Source organism: Schistocerca cancellata, chromosome 1 (assembly GCF_023864275.1).
Source record: "Schistocerca cancellata isolate TAMUIC-IGC-003103 chromosome 1, iqSchCanc2.1, whole genome shotgun sequence".
Classification (NCBI taxonomy): Eukaryota; Metazoa; Arthropoda; class Insecta; order Orthoptera; family Acrididae; genus Schistocerca; species Schistocerca cancellata.
The window spans coordinates 558,878,372-558,898,909 of record NC_064626.1 but is presented as its reverse complement, the minus strand read 5'-3'; the positions used below and the strand labels follow the sequence as shown (position 1 = coordinate 558,898,909).

The window sequence follows — 20,538 nt, the reverse complement described above, 5'->3', positions numbered from 1 at the left end:
CGGCAGTTCTGGCGCGAGCTGCTCGGCGTACCTTCTTCATTGGCCTTGATGGTCTGGTCGCCTGTTGTTTACCAGCGGCACAGTCACACGCGCCTGAAGCTGGACCAGTGCAAGAAATCTTAGACAAAATAACTAGTACTGTCTCGGCATACTAACAGGCTGACGGAATATTATGTTGTGTGTCAGTGAAGCACACGATTTCCCAGCTGAAATTGCTAACGCACGCCTGTGCAGTGGCGTTCGAGTTCGAGGTCACCAGTTCTACTCCTGGCGGTGGAAGGAAGTTTCACCGCCAGTAACTGCCGCAGGGTGAGGAGAGATGGTAGCGTACACTTCCTGATCACCAGACGTTCTGCCGATGTCCCGTGTTAAATTTCAAACCAATGCGCAGTATCCACGGAGTGGGGGCACTTGACAGTCGTGGTGGTGATCCGTCCGTCGGATGGGGGCATTAAGCTCGGCGATCCTCTAGGCGCTGCTCGAAGCAAGTAGATTATGTCCCAGCAACGCTACCGTTCACCAGTAACAGCATTGCACTGTGGAAGCACCCATCACAGTCATTTACATGACACTGATGCACACTTAGTAATAGGTCGTGTCAAGTCATACTTCGACCCGCCATGCTTAGTGTTTACCTACATTTATCCTCTTTCTTTCATTTTACTCTTTATAGTCTCGTTAGTAAAGGAAGGGGAATGGATACGAATATGTACCAGCACATAAAATAAAATTCCAAGTGCTATTTTTGTTTTCTTTCTAATATGGACAACGCGAGGCGCAACGAATTCTGTGAACTTGGGACGGAATAGAGTACAAGGTAGAGTTACAATATTTGCCGACACACTGCAGGTCCTGATCCAGGGACATAAATATTGTTTGTTTGTTTTGTTTATTGACTTCGGTTAGACACCATTCAGTCTTTGCTGTGTAATAGTAGTACCTTTGTTGACTCAGTATTCGTATCTTTAGGTCAGCTTCCCCTTTCTTGTTCCGTATCGTTTACTATTAAACTCGATATCTTTATCTGTCCATTACAGATAAATCCAACTATCTTCTTGTAGATTTTAGTGTTGGGTTCAGAGAGGAAGGGCTTGACTGACATAGGTTGCGATATTTTATTCTTGATAACAAATGCTAAAAACTTGTTCCTCTTCTTACTATATTTTCTGCACTGAAATAATATATGTGTCGTACCTCCCTGAGTAGCAATATCACAATAACAGGCTAGTGTTTGGTTTATGTGCAATCGATATATATGCTCTGGAAATGTTCCTTCACTGAGCCGTTTTCTACTTAATGTGGGTGTTGCTTGTCGAGGTGCACAAACGTACTCCAACCAAGTTCATTTCGGAATTCCTGTTTTTATTTGCGGATAGTCGTCTCCTTTGTCTCTTCAGATCTGTGACCATTTTTCCTGCCAGGATACGGATGCCCTTTTCCGAATAAGCTGTCCCGTTGCTGGTAGCCTGCTTTGCCAATAGGTCTGCTTTTTCATGGCCTGGGATTCCACAATACGCTTTCACCCACATAAAACCAATTGTTTCTGCCTTCTGAGAAATTCATAATACCAATAACGAATTTGGAACAGGTACTTATTGGTGGTATTTGAGACTTTATATACACATAAAAAAAGTTTTGCAGCACCTCGGTTCTGAGAGTTCCGGAACCTATACAGAAAAGCGGAATAGAGATCAACATAAACGTCATTTCCGCCCGTTTTATTGCTCTTGAAAACCACACATTACATGTTGTACCACCATACAGTGAGACCTTCAGGGATGGTGGTCCAGGTTGCTGTACACACCGGTACCTCTAATACACAGTAGCACGTCCTCTTGCATTGATGCATGCCTGTATTCGTCGTGGCATACCATCCACAAGTTCATCAAGGCACTGTTGGTCCAGATTGTCCCACTCCTCAGCGGCGATTCGGCGGAGATCCCTCAGAGTGGCTGGTGGGTCACGTCGTCCATAAACAGCCCTTTTCAATCTATCCCAGGCATGTTCGATAGGGTTCATGTCTGGAGAACATGCTGGCCACTCTAGTCGATCGATGTTTTTATCCTCAAGGAAGTCATTCATGGGGGTGCGAATTGTCGTCCACGAAGACGAATGCCTCGCCAATATGCTGCCGATATGGTTGCACTATTGGTCGGAGGATGGCATTCACGTATCGTACAGCCGTTACGGCGCCTTCCATGACCACCAGTGGCGTACGTCGGCCCCACATATTGCCAACCCAAAACAGCAGGGAACATACTCCATGCTGCACTCGCTCAACGGTGTGTCTAAGGCGTTCAGCCTGACCGGGTTGCTGCAAACACGCCTCCGACGATTGGCTGGTTGAAGGCATATGCGACACTCATCGGTGAAGAAGCCGTGATGCCAATTCTGAGTGGTCCATTCGGCATGTTGTTGGGCCCATCTGTACCGCGCTGCATGGTATCGTGGTTGCAAAGATGGACTTCGCCATGGACGTCGGGAGTGAAGCTGCGAATCATGCAGCCTATTGCGCACAGTTTGAGTCGTAACACGACGTCCTGTGGCTGCAGGAAAAGCATTATTCAACATGGTGGCGTTGTTGTCAGGGTTCCTCCGAGCCATAATCCGTAGGTAGCGGTCATCCACTGCAGTAGTAGCCCTTGGGCGCCCTGAGAGACTCTTGCAATTGACAGTTTCTGTCTCTCTGTATCTCCATGTCCGAAAAACATCGCTTTGGTTCACTCCGAGACGCCTGGACACTTCCCTTGTTGAGAGCTCTTCCTGGCACGAAGTAAACAATGTGGACGCGATCGTGCCGCGGTATTGACCTTCTAGGCTTGGTTGAACTATAGACAACACAAGTCGTGTACCTCCTCTCTGGTGGAATGACTTGATCCGAGCGGCTGTCGGACCGCCTCCCTCTAATGGGCGCTGCTCTTGCATTGACATCTCTGAACAGTCGAAGGGACTGTGTCTGTGAGACAATATACACAGTCAACGTCTGTCTTCAGGAGTTCTGGGAACTGGGGTGATGCAAAACTTTTTTTGATGTGTGTATTTGATATTGCTTGACGTACAATTTTCGAGTCTCATGATATTGCATAGGATGAGTGTTTTTTCATTCGTACTCCATTGTTATCGCCTTTAATACTGTGACTGTGTCGGCCAGGTAGGTAGAAGTAGTTGCTGGTAATTTATATTCTCAGGATATCTGCAGTTGTGGACTAAATATAGAACGTCCTGTGTTGTCCTTTCCTGCTGTCTTTGATCCTTGTGTGTGTATGTGGATTACCCATTGTCTTGTTTCCTCCACTTGTTTTTGCAGTGCAGTAATTGCCTCCAAGAAATCAGACTCTCATCTCCATCTTCTGGAATGCGATGCGATCCCTGATGATGAAATAGTCACGTTGGTAAACAGGCCACAGTATACTTGTCGCAATACCTTTGCACTTGTTTGCCACACCATAGTATGCCGAAATGATATCTAAACGCTTTCTACTCCAGTTTCCTGGAGATGGACAGTACAGTCGTCAAATCTGATGAGTTGGGTGCTGTCAGCTTGAGAACTTCACTACATATCGTTTCATGAGCATCTACCTTCTTATATGGAGGGGCATTTCTTGCGCTTCTACCAGTATTCGTTTATTGGTGTGGATTTCATTAGTCCTAAGCATGTGTGCGTGCAGCGGTACTGCAGTCTATCCAGCTTCTCTAACAATCTGCAAGTCTTGTATTTGTAGTACATACATCCATAACCCTATCTGGATCTAATGAGGGAGCGATGTATGATCAGCAGCGCTGAAGGTGAGATCCCCACCATGTTTTAGTAAGTGATCGAATAATGTCAAGCATTTGCACAATTGTTTCGATTAAGGTATTAGTATGTACCATCTAAGGAAGCTTGCTGCTCATTGTCATTCCTAAGAACCGAATAAGTGTTTTAACTTATGTTATTTTATCGTGTAAATGAACTAAACGATTTGTTGGTACAAAACCATTCCTTGTGAGTATGACTATGATACTCCGGTGCCATCATCAGAACATTCCACGAAGTCATCGATTCAGATTATTTATCGATGATGTAAGATTATTCATCGCCTCCTACAATAATAATGGGAAGTAAACACTTATATGTCATCTGTGAACTGTATAATTTTAACTGGTTGAGTTACTGACCTTTCCACATAATGGATATATACCCCATATAATAGTGGGCCAGGTATTGATCCTTGGGGTATGCCACTATCCACCATGCATGGACCTTGAATCAAGTATCCTTTCTAAAATATACAGTTTGTTCACTGACAAATGACGTCATATCTTCTAAAAATTGAGGTGGAGCTCCTAAAAGCAGCAACTTATCTAATAGCACAGTTGTCTGAATATTATCATACGTTTTGCAATATCCGAAAACAGCGCTGCTGTATATTTGCTCTCAGCAAAGCCAGCTAACACAAAGGCAACTAATATTGAAACGTTGTCCATGCCACTTCTACCTCTACGGAAACCGAATTGCGATCCAACTAGTAAGGATGAAGATTCTATTCACCATTCCAGTCGCCTTTTTATTAGTTTTTCCAGTGTTCTAGCAATACATGACGACAGTGCAAACGGTCTGCAAGAAGTGGCTAATAATGCATGTCCCTTTTTTAGATATGGGGACGATGATCTGTGTCTTCCATTCTGGGACCAATTCTTGATGAATCAAAGTATCATTATAAATTTGAAGAAGTAATTCTACAGCATTATCAGCCATGTTTTGTAATTATTATGGAATATATGATCTGACCTATTCCGGCAGTGTTAGGGCTCTCTTTGATGAATAATGTCAACCCGTCAATACTGGACTGTGTAGTTACCACATGTTGAGTTGCAGGAGTTTCCTTTTGTCTCCCAAAAAGCCGGCCGGTGTGGCTGAGCGGTTCTAGGTGCTTCAGTCTGGAACCGTGCGACCGCTACGGTCGCAGGTTCGAATCCTGCCTCGGGCATGGATGTGTGTGATGTCCTTAGGTTAGTTAGGTTTAAGTAGTTCTAAGTTCTAGGGGACTGATGACCTTAGATGTTAAGTCCCATAGTGCTTAGAGCCATTTGACCATTTTTCTCCCGAAAAACTTACTGTGAATGCTTGTGGAGCAATAAGATCAAAGAATTCTTCTATCCACTCATATCATTGTATGCAGGGGCGATATTCCTGAATCTGTTGACCTTCTGCCATATTTCTGATGATTTAGTATTCTTCATCAAACTATTTTATCCAAGTACTTTTCTTTATGGATTTCAGTAATATCTCGGCTCTAGCTGCGGTTTGTTTGTATAGCAAGAAGTTGTTCACTTTAGGTAATTTAACATATTCACAAAACGCTGCCCTTTTGTCTTGTATTGCTTTAGTGCAGTCTTCATTCCACCATGGATTACCCAAACGTCTTGCTTTTGTTGATAAAGGTCGTTTTGAGATGTAATCATTTGCTGCGTGATGTATGATGCTCTGTAGTTGCTTGTAAGCCCTGTGTGGGGGTTGATTTTTCTTCTACTGATTTTGTCTCTAATTCAGAATTTCGCGATATTTATACCAATTCACTTTGTTCATGTTCCAAGTCAATTTGTTGACAATATGTGCTCGGATATTTTTCTCGCACTGTATATTCATGGTTATAGGGAAATGGTATGACACCATGGTACCCTGAAGAACCGACCACTTTGTGATTTGGTTCAAACAGGGAGAAGCTAATGTTATATCCACTGCAGATGGTCTCATCCATGGTCCTTGGTTTAATGTTACAGATACATCATTTTATACGATCATGTTATAATCGTCAATGTAAGACATTATGTACTCCCCCGCCTTATCATTCGAATGACACACCCATGGTATGTGGTGGGTACTGAAGTCTCCACAGATTAGGAGGGGTTTCGGTATGTGTTGCAACATTGTGTGCATAAGTTGTTTGAAATTCCTACAGGATCGGAGACGATGTACAGATGTAAGGGAGAATCGGCATTATAGTATTTAGTTCTACTGCTATTGCTTGAAAGTGAAGGTTAGACAGTGGCATGGTAATTGGTTTATAGTCGAGTTTTGTACTAATCAATACCGAGACTCCACCTATCCCATCCTCTCGATCCCATCTTATTACTTGATAGTCTCGACATGTAACACAGGTTTGGTTTAATCCAGGCTTCACTTATAACATCGATAGAATAGTCATTACTACAAAGTTAGTGCAAGAACGACATTATGTTAGCATATAAGGATCTGGCATTCCATTGGAGAACTTGAATATCCGTTATTCTGTTCATATGAATAGAGAAACCATTTGGTATATATTAGCTTGACCCAAACTATCTTTTTTAATGAGGTAAGCTGTATTATTAGATTTGTTATTCCAGCCACCAGCTCTTCGATTATCGACGTACTCTTTTCCTCCCCTCTCGATGTAACTGCCTGTTGTGGTTCAGGAGTATGTGGTAGTGATGCGTACGAATTGTCTTTAATAGGAAATATTTGCGAAGCGAGGACTTTGAGTTAGCGTTGTCTCTATTTGCTTTGCCCTACTGTGTTGAAAAGTTGTCGTGAATCTGTGCCTCACTAGGGGTATGTACAGTCTAACATTACACTTCTCACCATATATTGTCACATATTCTGGTAGGAACAGCGATGTGAATGTGAAAACACACGTTTGCCGGGGTGTGCGGTCATTCGTTGTTTTTAAATTACTTATTCTCTGGATCGTTCTGCTTTTATGGGTGACTGTAATTGTAGATTGAATAGAGACTTTCGCTCGAACTCTGTTAATCCGGGATCTACATTTCTATTAACTCCCTGGCGCTATGTTCTGTGATTTGACATGTGTGCTACCATCTGCTTATTGATATAGTGGGACGTCCTTCACAAACTTGTTTGCAGCCTCCCTTGTTCAAAAACAATTTGCCGGCCGGTGTGGCCGTGCGGTTCTAGGCGCTTCAGTTTGGATCCTCGTGACCGCTACGGTCGCAGGTTCGAATCCTGCCTCGGGCATGGATGTTTGTGATGTCCTTAGGGTAGTTAGGTTTAAGTAGTTCTACGTTCTAGGGGACTGATGACCACAGATGTTAAGTCCCATAGTGCTCAGAGCCATTTGAACCATTTTGAACCATAAAACAATACGAATTCTGTTTTTCCCCACAACCTTGAGTTTTTTATTTTCTACTTGTACTCAGAAATTGAGATAAATAGTATCTTCTAGAAGGCCATGGAGTGGTATTTACCTATTACCATTAAGTCTCTCAACGAATATATACAACTGACCTACTGCATCACTATGACATCTGTTGTCTTTTTTTTGATCATATATTAGCTGTAGATTTGATTGAGAAGAATTTGTACTTGTTATATTACTCTTTTCTTGCGTAAGTTATTTGTGAAATAAATTACCAGCCTGTGTCGTCCTCAAACTCCCCTGCGGGGGAAGGAGACTTGATCCTTCATTTAAATTAAAAGTGTCAGACATACCTGTGTCGAGCGTTGTCGAATTCGTTACATCATATGTTATGTGTTGCTAGCGTTATTGAATGCTGACTGCTCGTCTTTTCTCTCTTAATTCTTCCTTCATCTCCACTGTGCGTTTTGATGCAGTGCTCGTCGTTTGCTCGATATTCATACCCATGTTGAGGACAGCTTACGCCCGCTGTTGATTCTCGTTTGTGTTACTTCACGTCGGGGAAAGGCCTCCCCCCTCCCCGGATGGACCACTGTCAATGTTTATTGTATCATTACTTGTTCTGATTACGCAGAGTTTTGGTCCTGCTTTATTTATTTAACACACGCGTCCTAATAACTTTTTTCTACTTTTTTTGCAAAAAATTGGGAAATTAACTATTGAATCTGTTTACTCGGTTGCTAACCAAAGATCCAGACAAATACTACAGACAAATTCTTTGACAGTATCACACGGAGTAATAGAAAACTCTAAGGATATGTATTAAAGTGATAATAAGTTGTAGGTCGGAAGACAATGAACTTTCATGAGTTTTATATTTATTTTTACGTGAAAAGCAATAAATTGACGAAACTGACTTTGAAAGCAATGCATGACTCGACTGTCAGATAATTAAGTACTGGACATTTGTGAGTTAATTAAGAATTTTCTTGTCAGAAGAGCGGGACTTTTCAGATCAAGTTAATGTGTTATTTTTTACGAAACAAAATAGCATTCATCTTAGACACACATTGGAAAATCAAGAGTGACCTAATTTTAGTTATGTAATTACGCGACAATTCTTACAGTTCAGTGTTTCAGTGTGACATCAATGCCTTTTCCATTTGAATCTCTGTTTAAATCCAGGTATATAACATCGTCATAGTATTAAGCAAACTGAAATCTAACTTTCATTCCCATGTACAGTCTTCCTCGATCAGTTCCCGATTGTGAAGACACATATTTGTCTCAGCAGCCACACACGATAACTACAAATGAGCTGCTACGACAGTACGAAATACTAGGGTGGACATAATTCCTGTCACAGCAGAAAAAACACAGGACAGTGTTGGACAAGAATAACGTCTAACTGAGGGAGGCAGCCTACTGGAGCATGTCACAGGTTCATATAAGAGATCTCTTGAAACACTGGCGACAGCAACAAATAAACCGAAGACAAAGAAGCAGAGGTCAGCACAGCCTAGTAACCAAGAATTTGATTCTGAGGTTGCTGTCTTTAGTGTGAGAGGTGATTCATCCACTCTCAGTAGCGTTCTGGACAACAGTGTACCCACTAACGAAGATGCCAGTTGTTTCTTTTGCTCAGTTTAATTTTCTTAGGACGAGACAGGGGAAGAATAGGTAGTGTTGGTTGGTTGGTTTTGGGGAAGGAGACCAGACAGCGAGGTCATCGGTCTCATCGGATTAGGGAAGGACGGGGAAGGAAGTCGGCCGTGCCCTTTGAAAGGAACCATCCCGGCATTTGCCTGGAGCGATTTAGGGAAATCACGGAAAACCTAAATCAGGATGGCCGGACGCGGGATTGAACCGTCGTCCTCCCGAATGCGAGTCCAGTGTCTAACCACTGCGCCACCTCGCTCGGTAATAGGTAGTGTGTCTAAAGTGTGAAATCTGGGCGCACGCTGAATGTGCAGGTTATGATAAAGGACGATGTGTATGTGATCTATGCAAGTGAAATTACTTAGAGTAAGAAATTTAATAACTGGAAATGATACATTTCGTGTGCTTTTCAATTGTGTTATGTTTTATAGTGTTTTCCTTGACAATGAATTATTAGATTTTCAATTTTTTTAACTTTAACAAACGTGAAACGAATGGACTATTCTATATCTGTACCCCATAATCTGATGGATTCTAAATCCAGTGATAAATAGGTTGATATTAAATAGGTGAAATCATTTTGCTAATCCTGATACTAGTACTATTGCTGCAATTTCTCCTGTTGCTAAAAAAGTCAAACATTGTGTTAAGTCTAATTCAGAAATGTTCCTAACGTAGTATGCATTCGAAAATACAGATAGTATTAAAATACATCCTAAAACATGTGCTACAGATGTTTTGATTGCTTAATTTTAAAAATTGAGAAATTTATGAAGGAAAAACAAAATAGTATTCTGTATTTGTACCAATTCGTCTACATAATCATTTCTCTTCACCAAGGCTTACCAATGTAATGCAATACGCCTGATACAAATCAGGATATTTAGAGGATCATCTCTTCCGTGGTGAATTTCTGTTTTATTTAGGCTTTTCCATAGTGTGTATTATATGAAGAAATTTAATTCATTTTATGTCCATTGTATAAAAAAGGTATGTTTTACGCATTTCCTTACAGATTATCGTTATTTTAATTATTTTCTATCATAATGAGTTTCTTATTTTTTCAGTTAACAAAATAAACTCATGTGAAATAGTAAACTAAAAATAAAAAATGAATGTAAAACGTAAAATAACAATTTAAAACATAGAACAAACGTAAGTAAAAATAAAGTAAATAGAATGATAAATGAATGTTTAGATATTTGGTTCAAATGGCTCTGAGCACTATGGGACTTAACTTCTAAGGTCATCAGTCCCCTAGAACTTAGAACTACTTAAACCTAACTAACCTAAGGACATCACACACACCCATGCCCGAGGCAGGATTCGAACCTGCGACCGTAGCGGCCGCGCGGTTCCAGACTGTAGCGCCTTTAACCGCTTGGCCACCACGGCCGGCCTTTTAGATATTTGAATAAGGTATGTTGAAAATACTCAGACTGTACACCGTGAACAGCTTATTTTCCAAAAATGATATTTCAGAAACCAGCTTTATTACGCAAAAATTTTGAAAGAGTCTTTAATTTATGCTATAACAATTTTTTTCCATTTTTCAAAATGAATTAACGGTGGTGGGGTATTTTGCAGAATTTCAAATTATTACAAAATTCAATTATACAGTTCTCTAGAACATTAATTACGTATCAAATTTTATATGAAAAACATTTTCATAAACCATCGTTTTGAAGATACCCATCTAAATCTAAAATGCTGTATTACCTTTCGGGGTGTTCACACACGTGTGTGAAATCTTATGGGACTTAACTGCTACGGTCATCACTCCCTAAGCTTACACACTACTTAACCTAAATTATGCTAAGGACGAACACACACACCCATGCCCGAGGGAGGACTCGAACTTCCGCCGGGACCAGCCGAACAATCCATGACTGCAGCGCGTAAGACCGCTCGGGTAATCCCGCACGGCTTTCGGGGTGTCTTTTACCTTGAACGTGAAATCGGGCACAAACAAAAAAATACATATTTTACTAATTTTCCATCTCTACATACCAGGCCAAGTTTCATCAAGATCATTTATTGACACTTGGAAGTATATATGCCTGGTTCATATATATGTACAGGGCTATTACAAATGATTGAAGCGATTTCATAAATTCACTGTAGCTCTATTCATTGACATATGGTCACGACACACTACAGATACGTAGAAAAACTCATAAAGTTTTGTTCGGCTGAAGCCGCACTTCAGGTTTCTGTCGTCAGAGCGCTCGAGAGCGCAGTGAGACAAAATGGCGACAGGAGCCGAGAAAACGTATGTCGTGCTTGAAATGCACTCACATCAGTCAGTCATAACAGTGCAACGACACTTCAGGACGAAGTTCAACAAAGATCCACCAACTACTAACTCCATTCGGCGATGGTATGCGCAGTTTAAAGCTTCTGGATGCCTCTGTAAGGGGAAATCAACGGGTCGGCCTGCAGTGAGCGAAGAAACGGTTGAACGCGTGCGGGCAAGTTTCACGCGTAGCCCGCGGAAAATTGGCTCATGGCACAACTGGAGACCGACAGCGCCGACTTCATCTTTCAACAGGATGGTGCTCCACCGCACTTCCATCATGATGTTCGGCATTTCTTAAACAGGAAAACCGATGGATCGGTCGTGGTGGAGATCATGATCAGCAATTCATGTCATGGCCTCCACGCTCTCCCGACTTAACCCCGTGCGATTTCTTTCTGTGGGGTTATGTGAAAGATTCAGTGTTTAAACCTCCTCTACCAAGAAACGTGCCAGAACTGCGAGCTCGCATCAACGATGCTTTCGAACTCATTGATGGCGACATGCTGCGCCGAGTGTGGGAGGAACTTGATTATCGGCTTGATGTCTGCCGAATCACTAAAGGGGCACATATCGAACATTTGTGAATGCCTAAAAAAACTTTTTGAGTTTTTGTATGTGTGTGCAAAGCATTTTGAAAATATCTCAAATAATAAAGTTATTGTAGAGCTGTGAAATCGCTTCAATCATTTGTAGTAACCCTGTATATTTCGGGTCACTGTGTAGAGATAGGCCAACAGCCTTGCCGCAGTGGTAACACCGGTTCCCGTCAGATCACAGAAGTTAAGCGCTGTCGGGCTGGAGTAGCACTTGGATGGGTGACCATCCGGTGTGCCGAGCGCTGCTGGTAAGCGGGGTGTACTCAGCCCTTGTGAGGCAAGCTGAAAAGTTACTTGATTGAGAAGTAGCGGCTCCAGTCTCGGAAACTGAGATACGGCTGGGAGAGTGGTGTACTGACTACATGCCCTCCATTTCCGCATCAAGTGACGACTGTGGTCTGAGGATGATACGGCGGCCGGTCGGTACCCTTGAGGCTTCAAAGGCCTGTTCGGACGGGGTTTAGTTGTTTGGTGTAGAGGTACGGTTAAAGTTCAGAGCAAAATGGAAGCTAGCTGAATTTTTTTTTCCGGATCACTGTGTGGATTAGGGTTATAGTTCAGAGAAAAATGGCAGGTAGCTGAATACCATCACTTTCATATTGCTTAAACGATTTAAACAGCACACATCAGGAAAGATCTGAGGAGGGGTTTGTCATATGTTCCGTATTTAACTGGCATTTGGAATAACATCTCGTAGCAATGACGGGAGCTGCGAGCTATCGCGCCGTTTTATCCGCCCGACTGCGTTGCCAGTTTGACGTGAGTCACGGCCGCTTAATATGTGACAGGTGTTGAGTCTTAAGTCGTTTAGGTTGTCGGCGGTGACTCAAATCAGCCTCCCGGTAGCGGTAAATCGCGCCAGGCTGGCACCGCCATCACGTGGCCTTATACAATCCGAGAAGTTTTGCTGTTCACCGCTAGATGCCAATGGCATCGTTTTCATGGCAGCGCAGGATTTTTTTCCTTTTTTTTTTTTTTCTTTATTGTGATTTTGATCACCTTACACAAGGCGGGCTGTCAGCAGCAGAGGACGCCGCTCTTCAGCCTTGAGTTTTACAATAAGTAATACATATAGGTGGCACAGAGAATACAATCAAAACGGTGGGCAAAAAAAATGTAGGCACTAAAAAACAAAAAACATGGAGCCGTTCACGCTGGACGAGAAACATCACTAACACTAGTTGACACGGCGCACATAACATGGATGATGGCGACGGTACACGTGAACAGTGGTGGCGTGACGGCGAACAAACACTAAACACAAACGAAGGCACACACACGAGACACTGATGGCGATGATCTCCGGCGCGCGAATGTTCACTATGCGTGTGCGAGTCCAGGGACCTGCCAAGAGAGGAGGAGTAGGAAGGGGAGTGGGAGGGCGAGAGGGGAGAGCAGAGATGCCACGGGCAGGGGAGATAGGGGGAGGAAGGGGATGGGGAAAAAGGAAAGAGAAGGGAAGGGAAGAGAAGGGAGGGAGGGTGCCCAAAGGAAAGGACACCGGAAGTGGGGGGGAGGGCAGGATCAAAGTTGATAGGAGGGGTAGATGGAGGGGAAGAGGACATCATCAGGGAGAGGGAGCTGGCGGAAGCCACCTTGGGAGAGCATAAGGAGGGTGGAGAGATGGAGACCGGGTGGGATGTGGGAATACAGGCACGGCATTGGGCGGGGGTGGGAGAGGATGGAGGAGACTAGTGGGTGAGGAGGATCGAGTTTGTGGGAGGTGTACAGGATCCGTATCCTTTCAAGGAAAAGGAGGAGGTGGAGGAAGGGGATGAGATCGTACAGGATCCGCGTGGGGGAGGGGAGACGGATGCGATAGGCAAGGCAGAGAGTATGGTGTTCAAGGATTTGGGGAGATTTATAAAAGGTAGGGGGGGGTGGCGGAGATCCAAGCCGGATGGGCGTAACAAAGGATAGGGTGGATAAGGGATTTATAGGTGTGGAGGATGGTGGAGGGGTCCAGACCCCACGTATGGCCGGAAAGGAGCTTGAGGAGACGGAGTCGGGAGCGTGCCTTGGCTTGGATTGTCTGGAGATGGGGAGTCCAGGAGAGGCGACGGTCGAGGGTGACGCCAAGGTACTTAAGGGTGGGAGTGAGGGCGATAGGACGGCCATAGATGGTGAGATAGAAATCAAGGAGGCGGAAGGAAGGGGTCGTTTTGCCTACAATGATCACCTGGGTTTTGGAGGGATTGACCTTGAGCAACCACTGGTTGCACCAAGCGGTGAACCGGTCAAGATGGGATTGAAGAAGGTGTTGGGAATGCTGCAGGGTGGGGGCAAGGGCAAGTAAGGCGGTGTCATCGGCAAACTGGAGAAGGTGGACGGGGGGTGACGGCGGCGGCATGCCGCCGTGTACAAAAGGTACAGAAGGGGAGAGGACAGAGCCTTGGGGCACACCAGCGGAGGGGAAAAAGGTGTAGGAATCTGTGTTATGGATGGTGACATAGGAAGGACGGCGGGAAAGAAAGGAGCCGATCAGACGGACGTAGTTAATGGGAAGGGCGAAGGTTTGGAGGCGGTGCAGGGCTTCTGCAAGAAATATTTACAAATTATTTACCCAAACCTTCTTCGTTAATCAGTCTGTCTATTAGTGAAAACAGTATGAAAATCCCTACAGTAGTTCCAGCGATTAGTCTGAACGAATATGTACAGAAGATAATACAAGAAGTGGATGTTTGAACCATTGTTTCACAATTCTAAACTCTTCATTTCCTCGCCGCCTTTTTCTGCGTCGAGCGAGAATTCTAGAACCGCTGCATCCCAGCTAGTGGTCCACATTCCACTAGCCCACATTCGTTCCAAACAGTGCTTTCGTTAGCTAACCTCCGTTTCCCGAACTGTGTGTGACGTATCATTCCTGGCTGCTCCCGTGATTTCCCCTCCGCTCCACAGCTTTTGTGGACGCTATTGCCAGTTTCCAGTATCCGATGGCAGGAGGCTTTGCCCGGCCTGGAGGCAATAATTGGTCGCGCTTTACGTAATTTATGTATGTGGGTTGTGGTCAGGACGTAATATGCCGACTCAAGGAGACCCACTCGTGAGCGTATTTCCTATGGTTGACCATACTAACGTTGGTACACATTTTTCAAAAACTATTTGTTCAGATGATACCAAATTTGAAACGTGCATAAGTTGTCACATGTTCTTCAGAGTGTATTACTTATATGACAGAAGCACAGTTATCACATTAGAAATTTACAGAAATGTATGTGTCATAAAAAACAGATTAAAAAAATATGTCTAAATATTTGACGCATCTTTTACTTGATTCTCGTAATTCTAGTACATTTTAATGAAGTCCCAAAGAAAATTCTACCAGAAGCTAAAATTTTCATACATTCAACGCGTTTAAAGTTTTTGCTGTTATCTGTTCAACCTGCACTCAAAATTAAATCTCGCCAGGTCCTCTGCTGTCGCTGTATCCTCCGCTTACGTTTGGAGTGCCTCTTCTGACTGCTGGCCTCTTTTGTCTTTGTAGGATACTTTTCTCAGCCTCCCGAACCCTCAGCTAGTCAACAGACACAAGCACATGTTCACTCCAGGTTCTATCCCCATATCGCTGAAAATTTTCAGCCTGCTGACTGATCCATCATAGAAACGCAACGCTGCGCCCACGACACCAGTTCTTAGTGTTTTGAGGCCCACAAATACTGTTTAGGCAAGCGTGCACATACAGTTACTGAAGCTTTCGGTGGAATTTTGAGTGCTGCCACGAACGGATTTAGCAGACAAGTTTTTGCAAGTGAAGTCTCTATAGATAGGTTTTGTAATATCTGATATTGACATTAATAGGTGATACATGTACGTCACACATATAGATCACTAGTTCTCTAATATTTACGCAATGACTCTGGGCCCTTTGGGCAGAGAGAATGACGGGGGTCATCGTCTGTAGCGATTCTGTAAATGAAGGTGACCCAAACAGTTTTTCTCATTTCTTCTAAATTATTAGTGTTTTTCCATATTATACTGCCCAAATTTACGATCTATACGGATAAAATATGATAAACAGCCGGCCTCTGGTGGCCGAGCGGTTCTAGGCACTTCAGTCTGGAACCGCGCGACCGCTACGGTCGCAGGTTCGAATCCCACCTCGGGCATGGATGTGTGTGATTTCCTTAGGTTAGTTTGGTTTAAATAGTTCTAAGTTCTAGGGGACTGATGACCTCAGATGTTAAGTCCCATAGTGCTCAGAGCCATTTGAACCATTTATGATAAGCACAATAAGATTAATTCCTGAAACCAAGTGTCTCCATCAGATCAAGACAAGAAAGTGTAAACAGAACGCGGAATTGACGTTCAGCTGCTGCCTACGTTCCTTAACACCGAGTTGGCCAGTTTGAAAAGCAATGGCCAACGAATAAATAAGAGTTAAGATAGAGAAAGGTTGCTGCAGCCGGAATAAACGCAACTGGATTGAGAAAAGGAGGCTTGTCGTTGTTAAGAAAATGCTGTCTCTTTCCTACCAATATATGCCAAGTATACAAATACAATACGTATTCTTGTTTAGGAAAGAGTGGGGTATAACGTAGCACAATTTTACAAAATTCATTATTGCGAAAAATTTCTACTTTCTGCTTCCCATAAGAATTAGTGACTTTTCCATGAGGACTGGTGTTTTTCAACATCTGTTGGAAATACACGGTGGAAAAGCTCTGGCAACAAACGACACTTACCAGGAGAGTGGTATTAGTGAGAACAGGAAATAAAATAGTAGTTACATACATTATCAGTGGCTGAAAGGCCTGGATGCAAAACTATTTCGTGGAGATGCCTAGAACTCAAGAAATCGCAGTGGTAGTTGTGTGTAATGAAGACGATAGACTTGGGGAGATTCGGTCGAAACTAATAAATTACGTTTGTTACTGCGGCAACTTTACGTTTGATGTTTGTGTGACTGTTTCACTGATGTTTAAACTGCTATCCTGTTCCATTTTCGTGAACGTTACAGAGGGAGTTGCTATCACCCAGCTGCAGGCACTGCGTTTTATTGGCAGAAGAGTTAGAAGATGCAACAGGTCTACTAAAGAGACTGCGTATAGTACGCTTGTTCGACCTCTGCTAGAGTACTGCTGTGCTGTACGGGATCCTTATCAGATAGGACTGACGGACGGCACCGAAAAGGTACAAACAGCAGCAGCTCGTTTTATATTATCGCGAAGTAGGGGAGAGAGTGTCACTGATATCATAAGCGAATTAGGATAGCAATCATTGAAACAAAAGCGTTTCTTGTTATGGTGAAATCTTTTCACGGAATGTCAATCTCCAACTTTCTCAAAAATGGTTCTGAGCACTATGGGACTTAACATCTTAGGTCATCAGTCCCCTAGAACTTAGAACTACTTAAACCTAACTAACCTAAGGACATCACACACATCCATGCCCGAGACAGGATTCGAACCTGCGACCGTAGCAGTCCCGCGGTTCCGGACTGCAGCGCCTAGAACCGCACGGCCACCGCGGCCGGCTCCAACTTTCTCCACGCACAGTGAAAATATTTTATCCTCACCAACCTCCATAGGGAGAAATGATCATCGGAATCAAATAAGAGAAATCAGGGCAGAGACAGAAAGATTTAAGTGTTCAGTTTTCACACTTGCTGTTAGAGGGAGGATCTGTAGAGAAGTAGACTGAAGGTGGTTGGAAGATCTCTCCGCCAGGCACTTAAGTGTATATTGCAGAACAGTCACGTATATGTAGCCGTATATGTAGTGTGTGAATAGTTAGCACCGTACATTTCCCAGTCCACTGGCCGGCTCTCAAAATTTTTGTTACTTCATTTCGGTAAGTACACTACTTTTATAAGCAACGAGTTGAAACAAGTTTCGCGGGTTAAATCGACGCTAGTGACCATCGTTTGGACTAATTTTCATAGCGTATCAGTGCAGAAGACAAGCCCGATTCCGCCAGTAAACATTTCTACGTTAATCTTCGTCGCGCAAATTGTGTCGCTCTCCGTGTAACGCAAGAGAGAATAGATGCTCGCCGCGGCCGCTCCAGTGGGACTTCGCAAGACGCCACGGGAGCTCCGAGGATGAGACGGAAGGAACGTTCCATTATTTGTTCCAGACAGCGTTTGCCTTAGTGAACCCACATTTGTCGACCCATGGACGCGTCATCCTTATTCTCCTCGGTGAAAACAGCGAGCAGAATGCATTGGTCTAGTTCTTTAACTGCTGAAGTCTGACTGAATCGACAATATCTGAACACAAAATTAAAGCGAAACAAAAAGGTTCATCATAGTAGGGTATGAAAATTAGCTTTAAAGGAGTTATCAAACGGAGATCTAGTTACTCTGGAATCTCATGGCGGGCTGTTAATTAACCAGGATGCACAGCGCGGTGGACTAAGTAACTCTAACAAACAGGGAACAACGTGTAATACTAGCAACTCAAACTGACAGTCTGCAACTCTCACGAATTAGTGTGCAGTGTGATAGAGTAATTTCGTCGTCCGACCGAGCAAAACGCCATCGTTGCTTATAGGTGCGGAAAAACAGAAGTAATGCAATTGCCACCGTCGAAAAATGGAGGAACTACTTCTATGACGGTGTTCAATAAGTAATGCAACGCTTTTTTTCTGAAAGTAGGTTGGTTTTACTTAGGACTTCAATACACCATATTATTGTTCTCTGTTTTGATTGCAAAAGCCTATTTCTCGAAATAATCTCCTTTCAAAGCGAAGGACTTACGCCACCTTACTGGGAGCGCCTGTTTAATCGCATGGTACCACTCCACTGGCCGACGACGGAGTTAATGTAGTGCTACATCAATAACCCTCCCCATCATCCGCATACTGCTTCCCGCGCAGTGACCCTTCAATGGGCCAAAAACTAAAAGTCGGAAGGGGCGAAAGGCGGGCTGTAGGGTGGGTAAGGAAGAACAGTCCAAAATGTGAGCTGCTGTCGGATTCACAGACTTTTATGAAACCTTTCGTTGTCATGGAGAAGGAGAAGTTCGTTTGCATTTTTGTGGCGACAAACTAGCTGAAGTCGTTTTTCCAGTTTACTGAGGATAGCACAGCTTTGTGCGGCCGGCCGCCACGCGGGAGATCGGATAGGTCTGCGCGACCTGGTTGCGATGTTCACAGACGCCTCGACCAACGATTCACCGTGCTTTTGCTCATTACCAGATCTCAGTAGACATCCTGCACGCGCCTACGAATATCTGCGGTGCTCTGGTTTTCCACCAAAAGAAACTCAATTACTGCTCTCTGCTTGGAACGCACCGCCTCCGTTACAGATGCCAATTTAAACAGCATTACAACTTCAAGAAACTGTAGGGATTGAAGAGAGAACATTCCATGATATCCCACGGCCAATTCGGCATTTTTTCAGCCGGTTCAATCCGAGAAAAAATGTGTTGCATTACTTATGAAACGCGCGTCGTTTTTGCTACAGCAAGGGCTGCTATACGATCTCATGAGGAGGAGACAAAATCTTCTTAAACAATTTTATTACATTCACTGCTGTGAGGTTGAGAAATCGTTCGCGGATTAACTGCTTCAAAAAGATGCTACCAACATGACTTGCATTGTTTGTGTTTTTCTGATAAGAAACCTCATTATCAACTCTCCTTTGTCCACAGTAAATTTTGTGTCCACTGTTGAATCTGTCAACATACCTGGAAAGGTAATTTGAAGCGTACATAGTGCGCGCATCCTCACTGTATATGACGTGGTTTCATGAACTAACTTTAATCGTAAATTCGGGTCCGTGCCTGGAACATCATTTATCACATGCAATGCAAATCGAATAATACGCATCTGCAAATAAGGTTGTATCGCGACGCGAACGCATATCGTTTGACCACTGAACAGACGGCCGTATATATATAAGCATGCCGGGTGTAGAGATACAACTTAAAGTGTTGGAAACAAGTAAGTCACCAGGTTCGGCTGGAATCCCAATCTTGTTTTTAGAGTACTGTACGGCATTGGCTCCTTACTTACGTTGCATTTGTCGCGAATCTCTCGCCAAGCGCCAACTTCCAGCGACTGGAGAAAACGCAGATGACTCCTGTATGCAATAAGGGTAAAAGAATGGATCCGCACAATTACAGACCAATATCCCTAACATGGATCTGCTGCAGAATTCTTGAACATATCCTGTTTTCGAATATACTGAATTTTCTTGAGACAGAAAAGCTTAGGTCCACGAGTCAACAATGATTTAGAAAGCATCGTTCATGTACAACGCAGCTGTCCCTTTCTCATGCGAAATCCTGCGAACTATGTATGGAGGGCAACAGGCAGATTCCATATTCCTAGTTTTCCTTGAAGCATTTGACACGGTGCTCACTGCAGAGAGTCAACGAAGGTCCGAGCATATTAATTAGGTTCCATATAAGTGAGTGGTTGGAAGACTTCTTAAGCAATGGAACCCAGTAGGGAGAGTATTGTACCCGACGGGGAGTGTTCATCAGCGACGAGGGTATAGACAGGAGTGCCTCAGGGAAGTGTGATAGGACTGCTGTTATTTTCCATATACGTTACTGATTTGGCGAACATTGTGGGCAGCAATATGCGGTTGTTTTCCGATGATAATGTGTTGCACGGGAAGTTGTCGAAGTTGAGTGTCTGTAGGAGGATACAAGATGACTTAGACAAAATTTCAAGGTGTTACGATCAATAGCAACTGCTCTGAATGAAGAAAAATGTACTTTAATGCGGACGAGTAGGAAATACAAACCCATAATGTTCAGGTACAGCATTAGGAGTGTCCTGCTTGACACAGTTACATCATTTAAATATTGAGCATAACGTTTCAAAGCGATATGAAATGGAACGAGCATGTGAGAATTGCGCTAGGGAAGGCGAATGGGTTTATTCAGAGAATTTTGGGAAGGTGTGCTTCATGTGC

At 43.6% G+C, this 20,538-nt stretch overlaps 1 protein-coding gene and 1 pseudogene across 1 annotated transcript in view; one reads left to right on the top strand and one right to left on the bottom strand.

The window, feature by feature from the left end:
- The window catches only part of LOC126180896 (organic cation transporter protein-like), a 432,242-nt gene that overhangs the window by 400,076 nt on the left and 11,628 nt on the right, over window positions 1–20,538 (bottom strand). The gene's annotated exons all lie outside the window — the stretch shown is intronic.
- Window positions 11,806–11,923, top strand: LOC126104423 (5S ribosomal RNA; annotated as a pseudogene).